This window comes from Amblyomma americanum, chromosome 7, assembly GCF_052857255.1.
Source record: "Amblyomma americanum isolate KBUSLIRL-KWMA chromosome 7, ASM5285725v1, whole genome shotgun sequence".
Lineage (NCBI taxonomy): Eukaryota > Metazoa > Arthropoda > Arachnida > Ixodida > Ixodidae > Amblyomma > Amblyomma americanum.
In genome coordinates, this window is record NC_135503.1 from 131,754,270 (window position 1) to 131,774,676 (window position 20,407).

Here is a 20,407-nt window from a genome sequence, read left to right on the forward strand (position 1 = left end):
TATATATATATATATATATATATATATATATATATATATATATATATATATATATATATAAGCAGAAAAGACAAATGAAATGAGGGGCTCGTTGGACAAACATATTAAGGAAGTTAACAGTCACCGAAACCAAGGTGCATAGAGGAATGTTTTTTTTTTAATTTGTAGTGCCAGTCAATTGGTTTAAAGAAAATTATTTATAAAGCAGCAGAAAAAACAACCATGTCGCCGGTGGGGTCCGAACCCACGACCTCCGAATATCGCGTCCGGTGCTCTACCAACTGAGCTACGGCGACGGCTGTCCAATCTGCTGCTTTAGTGGGTATTTATGTTTTGCGTATAAGCTAATCTTGAGAGTGCTCACCAGCGCCACTCTCCTCCATGGCGGTGGACGTAGCACGTCCTGTAATACCGCGAGTGTGACGTAGAACGTCATCTAACGGTGAGGGCGGAAACTGTGTGAGAGCCCTCGTATGCTACCTATGGCATCAAGACTGCCAGAACCGAGACCCCCGCTAAGCTATTAGCAGAAAAGACAAATGAAATGAAGGGCTCGTTCCCCTATTCACCTTGGTTTCGGTGACTGTTAACTTCCTTAATATGTTTTCCAACGAGCCCCTCATTTCATTTGTCTTTTCTGCTAATAGCTTAGCGGGGGTCTCGGTTCTGGCAGTCTTGATGCCATGGGTAGCATACGAGGGCTCTCACACAGTTTCCGCCCTCACCGTTAGATGACGTTCTGCGTCACACTCGCGGTATTACAGGACGTGCTACGTCCACCGCCATGGAGGAGAGTGGCGCTGGTGAGCACTCTCAAGATTAGCTTACACGCAAAACATAAATACCCACGAAAGCAGCAGATTGGACAGCCGTCACCGTAGCTCCGTTGGTAGAGCACCGGACGCGATATTCGGAGGTCGTGGGTTCGGACCCCACCAGCGACATGGTTGTTTTTTCTGCTGCTTTATAAATAATTTTCTTTAAACCAATTCACTGGCACTACAAATTAAAAAAAAAAACATTCCCCTATGCACCTTGGTTTCGGTGACTGTTAACTTCCTTAATATGTTTGTCCAACGAGCCTCTCATTTCATTTGTCTTTTCTGCTAATAGCTTAGCGGGGGTCTCGGTTCTGGCAGTCTTGATGCCATAGGTAGCATACGAGGGCTCTCACACAGTTTCCGCCTTCACCGTTAGATGACGTTCTACGTCACACTCGCGGTATTACAGGACGTGCTACGTCCACCGCCATGGAGGAGAGTGGCGCTGGTGAGCACTCTCAAGATTAGCTTACACGCAAAACATAAATACCCACGAAAGCAGCAGATTGGACAGCCGTCGCCGTAGCTCAGTTGGTAGAGCACCGGACGCGATATTCGGACGTCGTGGGTTGGGACCCCACCGGCGACATGGTTGTTTTTTCTGCTGCTTTATAATTAATTTTCTTTAAACCAATTGACTGGCACTACAAATTAAAAAAAAAACATTCCCCTATGCACCTTGGTTTCGGTGACTGTTAACTTCCTTTATATATATATATATATATATATATATATATATATATATATATATATATATATATATATATATATATATATATATATATATGAACGGTTCGCTGCCGCACACACAAAAAAACGCGTATTCTATAACTACAGCGGAAACATGGTACACGATCTGGATAACGCTTGCGAACTGAATACGCAACGAGCCTCAGTTATGCGACGCTCGAGATATTCGCAGTACATCAGCACAAGACTGCAACTGAATTAATAAAGCCCAGCAAAGGCATATACAGCTGAAAAATAGGCGGCTGTTCCCTCCAGAAATCTGAACCAGTACACACAATGAGACCCATACACCATTAAAAGTACAAAACAATTGGGAAACCAATAGCCTATCAGAATATTGACAGCTATGGGTGTGTGAGCGTGCTGGTTTTATGGGCCTGTTGGTATATACCGTTGCACTATTTGGCCAATAATATCAATATTCCAGCAAGCCTACAAGACCAGTACACTGACACACCCATAGCTGTCAATAATCTGATAGGCTATTGGTGTCCTATGGGGTTTTTCGCTAGGGTTCTCAATCCCCGCCAGTGTGTCAGAGTTGTCATGGCCGCCAAAGCAGTGCAAATGTAAACCTAATGAACACGAATCCGATGTCTGCAATGCAGCGCCAAAGTGCGCAAACTGTGAACAGGTCCGCTCCGCGTATTGTAGGTGAATGAATGAATGATGATGAATTTTTGTGGCGCAAGAGCATCATAGGCTGAAGAGCGCCATTACACAAGGTTGTTTCTTCTACTCGTGGTGGGGTCAAAGACAAATTTCCGAAGCATTTCTCCCTAATGAAGCCGAGCACCTGGCGGGCGAAAGCTTGTACCCATTGTATCACCGGTGGGTATCCGCCGGAACTGGGTATCGAATCCCGCAGCTCCTGCATGCGAGGCGGATGCTGAACCACTAGGCCCCCGCTGCGGTGCGTATTGCAGTTCTTGCCCATCCTGGAGGAAAGCAAATAACAACAAAAATGTTGCCCAGATTTGTGAAAATTGTTTCCACGCTTCCTGGAATCTTTACTTTAGATTTAATAGCTAGTGTAAAGACGACGACGAGCAGATGGGCAAGCCGCATGTTCATCGCCTGGTGCATGCTCCTGGCTCCATTGTAAAGAAGACGACGAGCATATGCGCGAGCTGCGTGGTCATCGCCTGGCACACGCTCTCGGCTGGACTAGCTGACCCGCTGTTGGCCCTGCTCCCGTTAGGAAGCTTCTCAGAATAAACCCCACCTTACATTTGGTGGAGGTGCGGGGTGCGTCCTCTCGCCTTGGAACTCCGCAACCGAATGCTACCCCCTTCTGCGATGACTAACCACCAAGCCGTCCAAGTGAGCCCGGCCGCTGTCATCTGTGCTGGTTCTCTCCGCCAGCGAGACCCCGCTATCTTCAGTGGCACGGACGACCATGATGTTGAGGTTTGGCTCGCATCGTATGAGCGGGTGAGCGCATACAACAAGTGGGACGCGGAAACCAAACTGAACAATGTGATTTTCTATCTTATGGACGTTGCGAATCTGTGGTATCGGAACCACGAGGCGGACATTACATCATGGTCTGCTTTCAAATCTAACATCTCAGAGGTATTCGGCAGCCCGGAAGTGAGAAAACTCCGTGCAGAACAGCGCTTGCGTGCGTGCTCACAGCAGGTTGGCGAGAACTTCACGAGTTATGTCGAGGATGTCGTCGATCTGTGCAAGAGGGTGAACGCTCAGATGCCCGAAGCCGACAAGATCAGGCATATTCTCAAGAGAAATAATGACGACGCCTTTCAGATGTTGTTGGCGCGCGACCTGCTCACCGTCATGAAAGTCGTCACCCTGTGTCAGAGCTTCGACGAACTATGCAAGCAGAGGGTGGCTCTGACACGCGAACACACCGCGAACGTCGTCTCGCTTGCTGGCCTGAACGATGCAAGAGACCAGTCATCGCTCCTACCGCACATCAAGAGCTTCATCCGAGAAGAAGCTGCTCGCCAGCTCTCGCTTATTTCCCGCCATCAAGAGCCATCACCACACATAACTCCGAATTTGCGGCACATCATTCAAGAACAGGTCGCTGAAGCTCTCCTGCAAGCCCCTCAGCCCACACCTCTTGCGGCCCCACTGACATATGCGGATCTTGCGCGACCTCGTCCACCTACCTATGCTGCGCCTCCTGGTCCCGTTTGAGAGCCCGACGCTTTTAGCTTTTATTTAGCCGCCTGCTCATCTGTGGACCTCCTAGGGCACGCCTGATAATCGACCGCTTGCTCAACTGGGAAACTCCTGGCGCACGCCTGACAACCGCCCAATCTGCTACTTCTGCGGCTTGCCAGGTCATGTGGCGCGGCTTTGCCGTCGACGCATGAACATCTCACGAACACCTCCTGAAGTTTCCGGTTACTGGTCCCAGCGTCAGTACTCACCTCATGCTGAGCCTCCCCTAAGCCGTTCTCTGTCTCCTGAGCGCACCTACTTCTCTGGACGCCGTGCGCCTTCACGTCGGCGCTCCATCTCTCCGATGCGACGGCGTCCCTCGACCACTCAAGCGAAAAACTAGGTGCCGCAGTTCTGGAGGCGAGAACTGCGCAGTCGTCGAAATTTGAAAGGCCTCGTCTGTCTGCCGCCAATTTAATTGAAGTTTTTGTAGAGGGCGTATCTGTGATGGCGCTTGTGGACACCGGTACTGCGGTTTCTGTCATGGATGCAGCGCTTTGCCGATCTTTGAAGAAAGTGAAGACGCCCCTTTCTGGCCAGTCGTTACGAACTGCAAGTGCGCACCTCATCCAGCCGTTAGCAGCGTGCACTGATCGAGTAGTCATAGCATACATTCTATATTTGGTTCAGTTCATCGCTCTGCCGTCATGTTCGCATTCGATCATTTTGGGCTGGGACTTCCTATCGCTTCATGACGTGGTCATCGACTGTGTCTGGCTCAAGTAGCGCTCTCCACGTTGCCGAATCCCGTGGCAGAGACTGAAATTTGCGGTGCCCCTGTTCCTGCTAAATCCTTTGTCGCCGACAGTACCGATATTCCTGCGTGCTCTTCCGTGATTGTGCCTCTCTCCTGTGCTTGTGTTCGCGATGGCAGTGTCCTCTTCATGCCGTCCCCTACTTTTCTGCGTCGCCATTGCTTGCCGCTGCCTTATGCCCTGCTCACTTTCTCCGCCGGACTCACTGCATTGTGGGTCTTCAACCCGTTTTCAAGCCTCTCATTTTGCGCCGTGGTGAATGCGTCGGGACCGTGCAGCTCTCTGATTCTGTTTTCAACCATCCCGACGCTGGCGCAGAATCATCGCCGGTCGCCATGAACGCCCTCCGCTCTCCAACTCCTGCACCCGCCCCATTGTTGACCGACCTATTCCTTCGCTCTATCGACGCCACTCTACCTCCAACTAAGCGAACCCAGCTTCTTGCGCTACTTGAGGAGTTTCGCTCGTCCTTCGATTGCCACCAAAGCGGTTTGGAGTGCACGTCGACTGTCGAGCATCACATTGAAACCGGCGCCCATGCCCCTGTGCGACAGAGCCCATATCGTGTTTCCGCCGCTGAACGAAGAGTTATTGAAGAACAGGTAGACACCATGCTTCAGAGCGGCGTCATTCAGCCTTCCACCAGCCTCTGAGCCTCCCCGGTTGTCCTCGTCAAAAAAAAAGGATGGCTCCGTTCGGTTTTGCGTCGATTACCGCCGCATTAAAGGGACACTAAGAAGAAATTGATGTTGGCTCGTATCGATAGAATACCAGCTCCTGATTACAAAAACGGCGGTCTTACTGAAAACAAAGCTTTTGTAAGGCAGAAAATAGCAAGAACCAAAATACAGGTATCGCCGCCACAGGCCAAACTCGCAAGTACAAGCGTGGTGACGCCATAGGGCAAGAGACGCCACCTTGGAGGAATTTTTCATCCTACATGGTTTCGCGAATCTCTTAGGCTGTCTTGAACAAACAGCGCGAACAAAGACGAGCACAAAAGACAAGAAAGCGAACGACACGGCGCTGACTAACAACTGAGGGTTTATTGCTGATCACACAAGTATATATACATGGATGTCGGCAATGAGGGAAAGGTTTACAAAGTGCAAAAACCAAAAACAAAACGTAAATGTGACAACAGCAACATAAGCACGCTAGAAATCAGCAGAGATTATCAACCCCCAGGAGTGACAGCTCTTTTTGCAGAAGTGTTAGCGAAGGGGTACTTATACATGCATTTCCCTGCTTGAATATGTTGTAAGCCTCGATAATTTCCCTCGCAGTTTTTTCCCGATTTTTGGCAATGACCTTGGTTTCATGATATAGCGGTACGCACTGTTTTTTCTCTTTCTTTGCCCATTCACAATCCCGGCAATGAATGCCGAGATGACCTGAAACTACTTTTGACACTTTATAGCTGTGTTCGCTCAGCCTTTTATTTATGCAACGTCCCGTCTGTCCAACGTACTGCCCTCCACAAGGCAGAGGGATGTTATAAACAACCCCCTTATCACAAGGAACGAAGCGTGATTGGTGCTTAGTTGTGCACTTCGCCACTTTTCCTTTGAACTCATTAACAGATCGGCACAAACCGGCCAGACGATCAGGCGCGGAAAACACAACATCAACACCTGCTTTTTTCCCCCCTTTTTTCAGGGAGTGTGAAATTCCATGTAGATATGGAATCACAGCGACACGTTTGCGGTTGTTGTCCGATTCCTGGCCGTCTCGTGTAGCTGGTTCTGACTTGCTCTTCTTTAGGGCCGACTCAGCTACTGACGTGATAAGTTCTAGTGGGTACCCTGCCGAAAGCAATCTTTTTACCTGGTGTGATACGCTGGAATGCATTCTGTGGTGGCAGGATTTTGTTAATGAGCTGTTCAAACAGGATCCTATGATACCCCTCTTAATGAGCTTGGAATGGCAAGAACCATAGGGAAGAAGGGGCTTGTTACCTCGGGGTTCGAAAGCCCAGCAAACGTGGCTAGGAGTGAAGTACAGGCCAAGGTCTAGAAACTTGATGTGGTTGTGAACAGGGGTTTCATAAGTGATCTCAAGGGGGGAGAGAGTGTCAGAGTGTCTCTCTCTCTCCCCCCTTGAGATCACTTATGAAACCCCTGTTCACAACCACATCAAGTTTCTAGACCTTGGCCTGTACTTCACTCCTAGCCACGTTTGCTGGGCTTTCGAACCCCGAGGTAACAAGCCCCTTCTTCCCTATGGTTCTTGCCATTCCAAGCTCATTAAGAGGGGTATCATAGGATCCTGTTTGAACAGCTCATTAACAAAATCCTGCCACCACAGAATGCATTCCAGCGTATCACACCAGGTAAAAAGATTGCTTTCGGCAGGGTACCCACTAGAACTTATCACGTCAGTAGCTGAGTCGGCCCTAAAGAAGAGCAAGTCAGAACCAGCTACACGAGACGGCCAGGAATCGGACAACAACCGCAAACGTGTCGCTGTGATTCCATATCTACATGGAATTTCACACTCCCTGAAAAAAGTGGGGAAAAAAGCAGGTGTTGATGTTGTGTTTTCCGCGCCTGATCGTCTGGCCGGTTTGTGCCGATCTGTTAATGAGTTCAAAGGAAAAGTGGCGAAGTGCACAACTAAGCACCAATCACGCTTCGTTCCTTGTGATAAGGGGGTTGTTTATAACATCCCTCTGCCTTGTGGAGGGCAGTACGTTGGACAGACGGGACGTTGCATAAATAAAAGGCTGAGCGAACACAGCTATAAAGTGTCAAAAGTAGTTTCAGGTCATCTCGGCATTCATTGCCGGGATTGTGAATGGGCAAAGAAAGAGAAAAAACAGTGCGTACCGCTATATCATGAAACCAAGGTCATTGCCAAAAATCGGGAAAAAACTGCGAGGGAAATTATCGAGGCTTACAACATATTCAAGCAGGGAAATGCATGTATAAGTACCCCTTCGCTAACACTTCTGCAAAAAGAGCTGTCACTCCTGGGGGTTGATAATCTCTGCTGATTTCTAGCGTGCTTATGTTGCTGTTGTCACATTTACGTTTTGTTTTTGGTTTTTGCACTTTGTAAACCTTTCCCTCATTGCCGACATCCATGTATATATACTTGTGTGATCAGCAATAAACCCTCAGTTGTTAGTCAGCGCCGTGTCGTTCGCTTTCTTGTCTTTTGTGCTCGTCTTTGTTCGCGCTGTTTGTTCAAGATGCTTAACCAACTAGCCCGCCAAAACGTGTTAACTCTTAGGCTGACAAAGGTAGGTTCCGCAGATCAAAATAGACGTGAGTTTTCTTTTAAAACCAATAGTGCACTTTTATCAAACAAGAAAGGTAGGCAAAAGACAACCTTAATGTTAGAAGCAAAGAAAACCGATGCTTGGCGGCGCCACAGGCGGCCAATAATAATAACAACAATAATAATATTTGGTTTTTGGGGAAAGGAAATGGCGCAGTATCTGTCTCCATATATCTTTGGACACCTGAACCGCGCCGTAAGGGAAGGGATAAAGGAGGGAGTGAAAGAAAGGCAGAATACGTGCCGTAGTGGAGGGCTCTGGAATAATTTCGACCACCTGGGGATCTTTAATGTGCACTGACATCGCACAGCACACGGGCGCCTTAGCGTTTTTCCTCCATAAAAACGCAGCCGCCGCGGTCGGGTTCGAACCCGGGAGGCGGCCAGGAGAGTTTCGATTTTTTATGGCGCTTCGCGTCTATGAGCTTTGCGTGCCCCGTGGTTTTGTTTTTGACGCGCCTAGATTTACAAGCGCCGAACAGAAGAGGAACTCCAAGTGCCGCTTCAAGAGCTAGTTAACCTTTGAAGGAGCCTGTTAAGGCTTGTCAAATGATCGCCACGGTCGATGAAAAGCTATGATGGCCCGATGGTCGGTGATCGTACAAGGCAGGACTTGAGTATTCGCACGCTTGCCAGGCGAAACATTCTCGGCTGTGCCAGTAAACTTCAAACTACTTAACGAAAATCGTTTATTAGGGACGGGAGACAAGAAGGCAGTTCAGAAAATTTGCGGTTGGCCTAGCTCTGCTAGGCCAGGATATACCTAGCGAAAGCGCGGAGATTTCTGCATCAGACGAGTGCATTCACTAGATGCGCCTTTATTGACGGCTGTAACTTGAGCCGTCGTGGCGGAGTGGCAGCGTCACCGCCTCGAACGCCGAACGCCCTGTTTCGATTCCAAACCTCGGCGCAAGACTTTTCTTTTATTCAGTGAGTGGGCGGGGGGTTTCAGTGGCTCCCATGGATGCCACCGCCGAATACGTTGGTTCGCGGTTAAGCGCAGGCTCTGTTAAGGCGCGTTTAGGCTGCGGCGAGAAGCGCGCGCGCTGCACGGCGAAGTCGCGTCGGTCAAAGCGAGACCCTCTATACTACAACTGCGCTTGACCGCCGACGCGTTCGGCGGCTTCGGCGCACTCTGACCGCACTGGAGGGGATTTGGCTCCGCGGCGAGGTGCGCGTTGTATTCAGTAGCTGCGGCAGTTGGGCGGAGCTGTTCTTTTCGAGCTCGGCTAATTTAATCCATTCACAGTACATATCTGAAGGTACATGCAAGTGGGCGAGAGAGCCAGATCCAGTGGACCCGTTGGATCTAGCGGAAGCCGTTGAAGCGTCGTGCGCCGCGTTTAGTTTCAACCCGCCGACTTCAAACGCGACCGCCCTTGAGCACCCATTTGTTTTTGTGGCAAAAAAATAAATAAATAACTTGACCCTTGCAACCGTGGGAGACCGCGCCGTTCAAGGGATCACAATCCGTTGGCCCGAAAGCCCCGGCCAGGCTCCGATGGGCGCAAGGCGCCGACCTTGTCCTGGCCCCTTGCGACTCCCCGAAGAGGGGTTATGATATTTAGTTTGCAACGGATGCTCTCTGAAGAAGGGGGAAACGACCCGCCGGCGCCTAACATAACCGTGCTCCCTAAAAAGCATCGCACGCTCTGTGGGGCTGAGGTCGCTGAAATGCAGGCCGGTGTTTTTGCGAGAACTACGTCGTCTGGTTCGGGAACGGGATTCATCGTAACGTTGGCAAGACGCCGGTGCAAACGTAAACGAAGCGAGGGTAGCGACCCCCGATAGATGCCTTCAACGTGCGGCGGCGATAGCTTTAATTTCGGTAGCTGCTAGACCGCACCGCTAGCAGTCAGAAATCACGGAGTCTCCGTTTACGTCACATTTACGTCACTCTGTTCTGTGGCATCATAAGAGTTCTCCGTGTCGTCATAAGGGTTCTCGAGTATGAATTGGAGCAGCAGCGGGAAATAAATTTTTCAACTTCGAATCCAAATTTCTTTGAAATAAATGCATCTTTCGCTCCCGGACAAGCGGCAACAAAGCCATGAAATGCCGAAATATCAGATATTGCTAACAAAAAAAGTTGATAGGATTCTCCTCACTGTCCCTTTAATAAGATCACAAGCAAAGATGTCTACCCTCTGCCCCGTATTGATGCCGCCCTGGAATGTCTACAAGGCGCGGAGCTCTTTTCTTCCCTTGATTTGCGCTCTGGTTATTGGCAGGTCCCAATGGCAGCTGCAGATCGTGCCAAAACCGCGTTCGTGACCCCTGACGGCCTCTACGAGTTTACCGTCATGCCTTTCGGCCTGTGTAACGCTCCTGCTACTTTTGAGCGAATGATGGATACCGTTTTGCGTGGCCTCAGGGGGAAGACGTGCCTGTGCTACCTGGACGATATCGTTATCTTTTCACCCGACTTTCAGACGCATCTATCTCGCCTGCGGGACGTCTTGACATGCCTCGCAAACACAGGCCTGCAGCTCAACTTAGAAAAATGCACCTTTGCAGCCCGTGAACTGACAATTTTAGGTCACGTTGTGTCGAAAGACGGTGTACGCCCTGACTCAGCGAAACTTCGTGCAGTGACTGAATTTCCTAATCCTTCCACCACTAAGGAACTTCGCAGCTTCCTAGGGCTCTGCTCTTATTTTAGGCGTTTCATTCGTAGCTTTGCCTCAATTGCTGCCTCTTTGACTCAGCTGCTCGGCGCCAAAGTCGATTTTTCGGCTTGGTCACCCGCCTGCGACGACGGCTACAACACCTTACGTCGTCTTCTCACGGCACCTCCCATCTTGCGTCATTTAGACCCGGCGGCCCGGACTGATGTTCGCACGGGTGCCAGTGGTATTGGTCTCGGTGTAGTGCTCGCCCAGCGCAAATATGGATACGACGAATATGTCGTTGCCTATGCCAGCCGCACACTTACCAAGGCTGAGTCTCACTACTCTGTGACTGAAAAAGAGTGCCTCGCCATTGTGTGGGCCTTAGGCAAGTTTCGCCCTTACGTGTACGGCCGTCCTTTCGACGTCGTTACGGATTATCACGCCCTTGTTGGCTTTCCTCTTTGAAATCTCCTTCCGGCCGCCTGGCGCGATGGGCGCTGCGTCTTCAAGAATACAACATCCGAGTCGCGTACCGGTCGGGCCGCAAACATCAGGACGCCGACGCCTTGTCTCGCTCCCCGCTCCCCCCTGAACTTGCTAGCCTCTGCGAAATCGAAGCCCCCGAGCATTCTCCCACCGTCAGTGACATGCCTTCTGAACAGCGCTAGGATCCATGGATTCGTGCTCTTCTGGACTTTCTCTCCGACCCATCGGCGGTTAAGCCATCCCGCGCGCGGCGCCGTCAAGCTTCCCACTTCGAGATCCAAGATAACCTGCTTTATCGAAGTAATTATCATTCTGATGGACGAAAATGGCTCCTCGTCATTCCTCGTCACCTACGGTCCTATATCTGCTCATGTTTTCACACTGACTTGCAATGCGGTCACGCAGGTCTTTTCAAGACTTACACGTGCCTCCGCCTCCGCTACTACTGGCGTGGCATGTACAATTTCGTTTTGAAATACGTACGCTCGTGCCTCGACTGCCAACGCCGCAAGACATCCACTACTCCTACTGCTGGCGAGTTGCAGCCGCTATCTTGTCCGCCTCGCCCTTTCGACCGTATTGACATTGATTTATATGGGCCCCTCCTCTATACTGCTTCTGGCAAACGATGGATCATTGTTGCCGTCGATCACCTCACGCGGTATGCTGAAACCGCCGCGCTCTCTGCTGCCACGGCACAGGATGTGGCATCCTTTCTTCTGCGTCGGTTCATCCTTTGACACGGTGCCCCTCGAGAACTCCTCAGCGACAGAGGCCGCGTCTTCCTATCTGATGTCATCAAATCTCTGCTCCATGAGTGCAACGTCATCCATCGGACTTCCACCGCTTACCACCCTCAGACCAACGGCCTCACTGAACGCTTTAACCGCACTCTGGGGGATATGCTGGCTATGTACGTCCGTTCGAACCACACGACCTGGGACCTTATTCTCCCGTATATTACGTTCGCGTACAATACTGCTACGCAATCTACGACAGGATTTTCTCCTTTCTTCCTCTTTTATGGCCGCCATCCCTCCGTTCCCATTGATACTGTTCGCCCCTACTACCCTGACGCATCTGAGTGCACCACCGTTTCCGAAGCCGCCAGGCACGCCGAAGACTGCCGCCATATCGCCAGGTCGCTCACGGCAGTTACCAAATCCCTTCAAAAAACGCACCACGATAAAGATCAACGTCCCCAACATTTCTCGCCCGGCTCTCTTGTCTGGCTATGCATACCTTCCAGTACTCCGGGCCTCTCCCGGAAATTGCTGGCTAAATATCAAGGGCCCTATCGTGTCCTGGAACAAACTTCTCCAGTCAACTATATTGTTGAGCCCCTCACGCCGTCACCCGATCTGAGACGCCGCGGCCGTGAGACTGTACATGTCCAGCGCCTCAAGAGATACGACCCCGCTGTCTTGTCCGCCCCTTAAGTCGCCAGGATGGCTCCTCTTCTGTCCGGGTACCATTGTAAAGAAGACGACGAGCAGATGCGCAAGCCGCATGGTCATTGCCTGGTGCATGCTCCTGGCTCCATTGTAAAGAAGACGAGCATATGCGCGAGCTGCATGGTCATCGCCTGGCACACGTTCTCGACTGGACTAGCTGACCCGCTGTTGGCCCTGCTCCCGTTAGGAAGCTTCTCAGAATAAATCCCACCTTACACTAGTTATATAATTTTCTTGCCCATCCTGCAAAAAGAAAACAAAATTATATAATTAACTATTAGAACTAAAGAAAACAACATTCCAGGAAGCGTGGAAATAATTTGCAGAAATAAACGTAACATTCTCGTTCATAGCAAGAACGAATTTCGCCGATGCGGAGCGACGGGGCGGGGCACCTGTCGCGAAATAGTAGCGCGTCCCCGACTTTCCGAAGCGGAATGGTATCGCGTGGAAGTTCGAACAAGAGAACAAAGATCAAACAGAACAAAACGAAGCCGTATTTATAATTTAGAAGAAAGGGCCGGGCCAATAAGAAACAGAAACGAAAACAAGAAAAACACACACTCAACACGCCTACAACTCTACAGAATAAAGGAGAGAGAGCACCAGATATTGAGCGTCCTAGGTGAAACGGGGATGCCTTGTAGACAGTACGGGACGCTGGTTGATGAATCTCGACCTGTCGCTGGCGTTGTGTCGACGGAAGAGGCGATAGAGAGCGAGGTGGTATTAGGAGCGGAGAAAATGGCAGGAAGACACCGGTGGCCTTCAGTCAACAGCCCGAAGATTCTGGCAGTAGCAGAAAGAACAGCCGAGACCCGTCGACGGCGGCGCGAAACGCCAGAGGCTTGAAGCAGGCTATCCATGGGTGCCTTAGGCAGCACGCACCCTAACACAATCGGCTGCCACCTCCATGCTTGCATGGAACGCATGAGGCTTGCGTCGGTGATCCAAGGGAGGTTCACGGCCGCACAGACCCAACGTCTGACGGCTGCCACCTCCACACTTGAATGACCCGATCTCCGCTGCGCTGTCTTCCTTTACACCTCGGTTTTCTGATACGTCAGCTCTCCACTCCTCGCGCTCGTCACGCGTTCTTTGTCGCCCTCGCCTCGCACACATCCTTCGCACGCGCACACGAGCAGCGCTGGGCTGGCAGCCGCAGCGCTCCGCTGTCCGACGCACCACTGTCGACGCACCGCGTTCACAAATCCTCCGAGGATCTTTTGTGCACCTCAGAGCACCCCATCAGATTTCAGCATCTGACCAGGACACACATACAGTGACCTGAAGCAGGGCCATCCGCGCCCCTGGCAGGCGCAGCGACGGCTGCCCTGCCATCATCGAAAAAGGGTCTGCAGGCCTCTGGGTCAGCCGCCCGCAAGGGTGCCCTCAGTCGGGAGATGCCTACCAACAGCACACCCGTGGGTTCTCCGCGGTACTCCAGAGCCTCTATTGAGGCAATGAACATAACACCGAGCTGACCTCTGCTGCGGCGGCGGAGCTCTCTTGGCCGAAGAAAAGTAAAAGTCCCAATAAGTGTCCCTAAAGAAACAGAGACCTAAGTTTTTGAAATGAATCCCCAAATAGTCATAATGACATTTCTAACACAATGGAAGTGCAGGAGACTATTATTATCTTAAGCGATATGAAAGACATGATATCCACATTCGCACCTGTGACATTATGTATTCAAAAACTAACTTAAGTCCTCATAGCATAAATGTACTCAAGAAGCATATAGTCCCCTTAACATAAATGTACTCAAGAAGCATATAGTATTTCTCTGCCACTGAGAATGCAAGCCGGCTCTGAGGTGGCGTTGCCTTCGTAATAAAAACTGACCTCTCAAGTCGTGAGCTTATACTAAAGACTAAATTTTGAGCTGTTGCAGCCACTCCGCTTACAAACAAAACAATAACAATGTGTTCTATATATATATATATTGACCCTTATCGCACAGTAACAATACATGAATTAAAAGAACATTTAGAGCAGCTACCAGAGACTTATCCGGTAGTGGTGATTTAATGCCCATTCCTCCTTCTGAGGGAGTGATAAAACGGACACGTACCCGAGGTGGTGGTGGTGGAATCTATTAGACACAGGGGAGTTTAGGACGTGCAGGTCCTTGGACCCCCCGCGCAGCGCCACTGCACTCAAACGTTCATGTACGTCCCGGAGGCTCATGACGCTGGCAGCCCGGCCTGTGGCGATGGCTTGCTTGGTCGGGTCCTCGGAGCGCACAAGGGTCTCCGAACCCTGCAAAGTGGTAATGTGATCCAGGCCCCGCAGGGGAGGATCCGCCGGGCAGAGGAAAAGAATATGATCGAGAGGGGCTTTGGGGTGGTGGCAGAGGGTACAGGAGGGGTTTGTGTGGACTTGGTGATAGCGCGAGCGTATATAAGGGGAGGGTAAGGCGCGTATTTGGAGCCGCTTCCAAAGTGTTTGGTGATAATTTTCGAGAGCGGAAGGGGGTGGGGGGTACAGCTGACGCTCGGCTTTGCAGGCCTGCGTCAGTTCACTGAACGAATGCATGCGCTTCCGTGAGAACCCCAGATCGGAGGCCGCCGGTGCCCGGTTGAGAGAACCTTGGTCTAAAGCGTTGGCAGCCTCGTTTCCGGGATTCCCGGAGTGGCAGGCTCCCATAAGAGCTCCATGTGACGGGGAGGGTGTGCGACGAGAGAGTTCAGTGTGCGAAACGCAGTGACGTGAACTCTCCCGCGGGCGAAATTTAGTATGGCAGTTTTAGTGTCCGATAGTATATAGCCGCCACCTTGTCCCCGAGCGGCGCCTTGAGGACAAAGAAGTAAGACGCGCGTGTTCTTTGCAGCTGGGACACTTCTTGATTCCTTGCGGCCTGCGTCTAGCCTTTTTGATTCTGCAACCCATTTTTGGCATTTCTTGGTGGAGATTCTGGGTAAATCGCTCTGGTATATGTCGCACACCACTCCGAACACCGAAGACCCTAGACCTCTCCCTGTCCACACGTCAGTGCACCGGGTCAGCAGCCGAAATCTTGGACTGCCCCCTCAGCATGGGGTATTGGAGACAACCTCGTCGCCTGGCGGGCTGCCTCCTGTGCTCATGCCATTCGACTTCTTCCTCGGCGCCTACCGCTCAACCGGCATGCAAGGCGCCGCGTACTACACCCTCCAGAACCCACGGCTACCAAAGTCCTTTCACGGGACTCAACTGGAGGTCATGGAAGAATGGCTCCTCTAGTTTGAACGTGTTACGGCATTTAACCAATGGGATGACTCCGCCAAGCTGAGGAACATTTTCTGTTGCTTGGAGGACGGTGCTCATACGTGGTACGAAAACCGTGAGGACACTATTATATCATGGCCTGAGTTCCGACGTCAATTGCTCGCCGCGTATGTCAGCGCTGATCGTCGGGAGTGAGCTGAAGGAGCCTTGCATTCCCGTATGCAAATGCCCAAAGATACGGTTACCATGTACGTCGAAGACATGACGCGGCTCTTCCGATGTGCTGACCCAGCATTGTCGGAAGCCAAAAAGCTGCGCCACCTAATGCGCGGTGTTGAAGAACATCATTGCGCCGGCCTAGTGCGTAGCCCCCCAGCACTGTTGCCGAATTTCTAGCGGAGGCAGTCACGATGAAGCAGGTCCTCCTGGTGCGTTCCACTGCGTACGACCGGCCAGTACTTGCTGCTTCTGTAACGAAGTCCCTCCCGGTTTTCAACTGCAATATCTACTTTCTCCGCGACATGATCCGCGCTGTTGTCCGTGAGGAGCGAGAGAAGATTTGTCGTTTGTCGCAGCCAGCCGCCAGCTCCCTTATGAGCGTTATCCGCGAAGAGGTGCAGCAAGCTATCAGGCCTCCTTTACTACACGCCGAACCACAGCCTACCCAGACAGACTACTGCCGCCCGACATACGCTGAAGCTCTGAGGCGCTCTGCCTCAAATCCACCGGCAATTTCACCGCCTAACCAGACAGACTACTGCCGACCGACCTGCGCTGACGCGCTGCAACGCCCTGCCCCTAGTCCAGCTTCAGTTTTTCCCAACCATCACGACGTCTTGCTACCCCCCGTGCAGCCAGGGCAGCACCGCATCCCGAGTGATCGAACATTCCTGCGCAGAGCGGACGTCTGGCGCGGCCCTGACCGCCGGCGTTTGTGCTTTCAATGTGGGAAGCCCCATCATCTGTTCCGCCGGTGCCCATATCGAGAACTTGGCCTGCAGGGTGTTTCCTTCGATGCGCCAAGACCCCGCCTTGGTCAACGGTCCCGTGAGATTGAAGAGTACCTGACGCAGCAACCTCAGTGGTCCATGGCGTGCCATCAGTCCTGATCACCGTCACCTCGCCGTCCATCGTTTTCACCGAATGCGCAGAACTCCTCCCGAGTGACGGCGGACCGCTCGCCCAGCCCTCGCCGGGAAAACAAGACAGCGACCTCCGGGGGCGTGGTCGCTGGATATCGACGCAGTAAAGACTCCCTGGCAATCCAGACGACGCACACATCCGATTATAGAGCTTCGACGACGTCGATGACAACAGCTTAACTAAAGGACCGCTTCTCCCTCGACATAAACGTGCTTTTCGATGGTCACAGAATTAGCGCGTTGGTGGACACAGGAGCGGAGTTTTCAATTATCAGTCGCAAATTGGCAGCGCTTCTATAGAAAGTTACAACTCCTTGCTCTGGCATGCAGATCCGGACGGCTGGGGGAGGGCGGGGGCATATTATCACTCCGCTGTGGCAGTGCACGGCTAGGGTCCAGATCAGCGACTCGACGTACATAGCTAGCTGCCTGGTGCTCCGCGACTGTTCTCGTGACCTGATTTTTGGCGTAGATCTTCTCCGTGAGAATGGTGCTGTTATTGACCTACAGAACAGAACCGTTACGTTTTCGACAGCTAAAACCGACAACACCCCCGACGTTCGGCAACGCAGCTCCGCCCTGCGTATTTTCACTGAAAGTGTATTGATCCCGCCGCACTCCAGTGTTTTTGCAAGCGTCGAAAGCGATGATGGGCTACGTGATGGAACTGCAGTCGCCAAGGGCAACCTTTCCGTGCTGCGAACAGATGGCATTTGCGCGGCGCGAAGTGTTGTCCACCTCCGTGACGGTCGGTCGGAACTCCTCATTACTAATTTTGCGAGCGAACATCGTCACCTTTACCGAGCTACTGCCGTCGCATGGGCCGACCAATTGGCCGATGTTACTGAGTGCTTTGTGTCCGAGGCCATTGACCGTACGGACACGTCCCTGGATCGCATCGATATTAGCTCCGGGCTCTCAGCGACTCAACAGCGCGACCTCCGCGCCCTACTGCTCCAGTACAAAACCTGCTTCGCATCCTCCTCGAAAATGCGGCAAACGACGATCACGAAGCATCTGATCATCACTTCCGATGACGCTCGCCCCATACGACAGCAGCCGTACCGCATTTCCCCGAAGGAACGCGACGCTATCCAAACATATGTGAAGGAGATGCTAACAGACTACATTATTCAGCCCTCGACATAGAGCCCATGCTCGCCGTCCGTCGTGCTTGTTAAGAAGGATGGGACACTGCGCTTTGGCGTGGATCACCGTAAGCTGAACGCCATAACGAAAAAGGACGTCTATACGCTGCCCCGCCTCGACGACTCGCTCGACAGACTTCATCGCGCCAAGTATTATTCGTCAATTGACCTAAAGACCGGATATTGGCAGGTTCAGGTTCATGAACGTGACCGCGAAAAAATGGCATTCATCACGCCCGACGGCCTATATGAATTTAAGGTGTCGCCCTTCGGCCTTCGCTCTGCGCCGGCGACGTTTCAGCGTATGATTGATACTGTCCTGCCTGGCCTCAAATGGAAAACCTGTTTAGTTTACCTTGATGACGCGGTGCAGTTGTCAGAAACCTTCGAGCAACACCTTGAACGCCTGCGGACAGTGTTGGATGCCCTGCGGTTTTCCGACTTGACACTTAAACCTGAGAAACGCCACTTTGGCTACAAAGAGCTCAAGTATCTCGGCCATGTGAGCGCCGATGGCATACGACCCGATCCCGAGAAAAGTGCCAAGTTTCCCCGTCCTACTACAAACAAAACGATCAAGCGCTTCTAGGTTGTGCGCCTAATACCGACGTCTTATCGCCGACTTCTCCAAGACCTCTGAAGCCCTCACCCGTATAACACGTGACGATACACCGTTCGTCTGGACTGCCGAGCAACAGGCTGCTTTTTTTACCCTCATCAGCACGGTTTTAGAAAAGGACTGTCATGCGATACTCAACTCATGGAATTTACGCACGAAGTTCTGACTAACATGAATGATAACCAACAGACTGATTGCATTTTCATCGACTTTTCTAAGGCTTTTGATCGGGTAGCACATTGTCGTTTAATTGCCAAATTCTCTGCTTTAAATATCGACTCATTAACGCTATCATGGATTAGAAATTTTCTCTCATTTCGCAAACAATTTACCAGTATAAATAATTGTTCATCCTCTCTCTCTGAAGTATCGTCCGGTGTTCCCCAGGGCAGTGTCCTGGGCCCATTACTATTTTTAATATATATTAACGATCTGCCAACCGACATTACCTCTAACATCCGTTTGTTTGCTGACGACTGTATTATTTACCGCAGAATTTCTAATCAAACCGATCATATCGCTTTACAGAAAGATCTAGACCATATAACAAACTGGTGTTCCATGTGGCTAATGCCGGTCAACACTGATAAGTGTAAATTAATGACTTTCAGCCGTAAACTTTCAAACTCTTCTTTCACCTACTCGCTCAGCAGTAATCATGTGACAACAGCGTCCTCATATAAATATCTTGGCATTCACCTAAATCGAAACCTTTCCTGGTCGGCACACATTAATAAAATTACAGCTAAGGCTTCACGAACCCTTGGATACTTAAAGCGTAATCTTCATGGTGCACCATCTGACACTCGAAAACTCGCCTACCAGACGTTTGCCCGCCCACAACTAGAATTTGCATCACCCATCCGGTCACCTCACCAAGCGTATCTAACACGTAATCTCGAATCTATACAGAACCGTGCGGCACGCTTCATCGCTCGTGATTATAACCGGCATTCCAGCGTCACTAAGATCAAGTTATCGCTATCACTTGAGTCTTTAGAATCACGTCGTACCGTAGCCCTTCTTTGCTTATTTCATAAAATGATTTTCAGTCTTCACAGTCACACATTACCTTTGTCACGGCCATGTCGCACATCTCATCGCCTCCATAATCATAGCAGCTTTACGCGTATTTTTGGTCATACAAAAGCATTCAACATGTCTGCTCTCCCACGTGCCATAAACTATTGGAACAGCCTTCCTGACGATGCTACTAATACCAAAAATCCTGCTACATTTCGTGATAAAATAACCGCAATCTTCGCCTAGTTGTCTCAGTTCTGTGTATTCTTGCGAAAAATGTTTTATTGCTGCTTAGAGTGAACTAACTTGTGCACTTTTTAGCCTCTCTGTCAAATCGTGTTCCATTTCCATGTTGCCACATTTTGAAACACGTAATTATTGTGTGTTGTATTACTTTATTTGTATTCTTCTGAGTGCCTCTTGCTAACTATTGTATAAAGTTTTTCTTCTGTCCTTATTTTCTGTCCCTATTTTGTGTTTTTTTTGCGCTGTTCTCTAACTTCTATGTACTGCCCCACTCACACAATGCTCCAATGTAAAGGAGCCTGTGAGTAACTTGAATAAATAAATAAAATCTGCGCCAATGGCTGCACACTACCCCTCTGGTGGCTCACTTCGATGAGGAGGATGCCACCGAGATACACACCGACGCTAGCAACATCGGGCTTGGTGCCGTCCTCGTTCAGCATCAAGGCGTGGAACGTGTGATCACGTACGCGAGTTGCACCCTCTCGCTCACCGAACTAAACTACTCTAACTAGGAAAAGGAGTGCCTCGTTGTCGTATGGGGCACGATGAAATTTCCGCCTTTAATCTATTGTTGTCATTTTAAAGTGGCCACCGACCACCATTCCTTGTGCTGGGTTACCAATCTCCGGGAGCCATCAGGCCGCCTAGCCCGCTGGAGCCTTCGCC

At 50.9% G+C, this 20,407-nt stretch overlaps 1 non-coding gene across 1 annotated transcript; it reads right to left on the reverse strand.

The window, feature by feature from the left end:
• Positions 1-223: 223 nt before the first annotated feature.
• On the reverse strand, positions 224-296 carry TRNAS-CGA (transfer RNA serine (anticodon CGA)). The gene has a single exon. It is a non-coding gene; the product is annotated as a tRNA-Ser (tRNA).
• Positions 297-20,407: the final 20,111 nt, after the last annotated feature.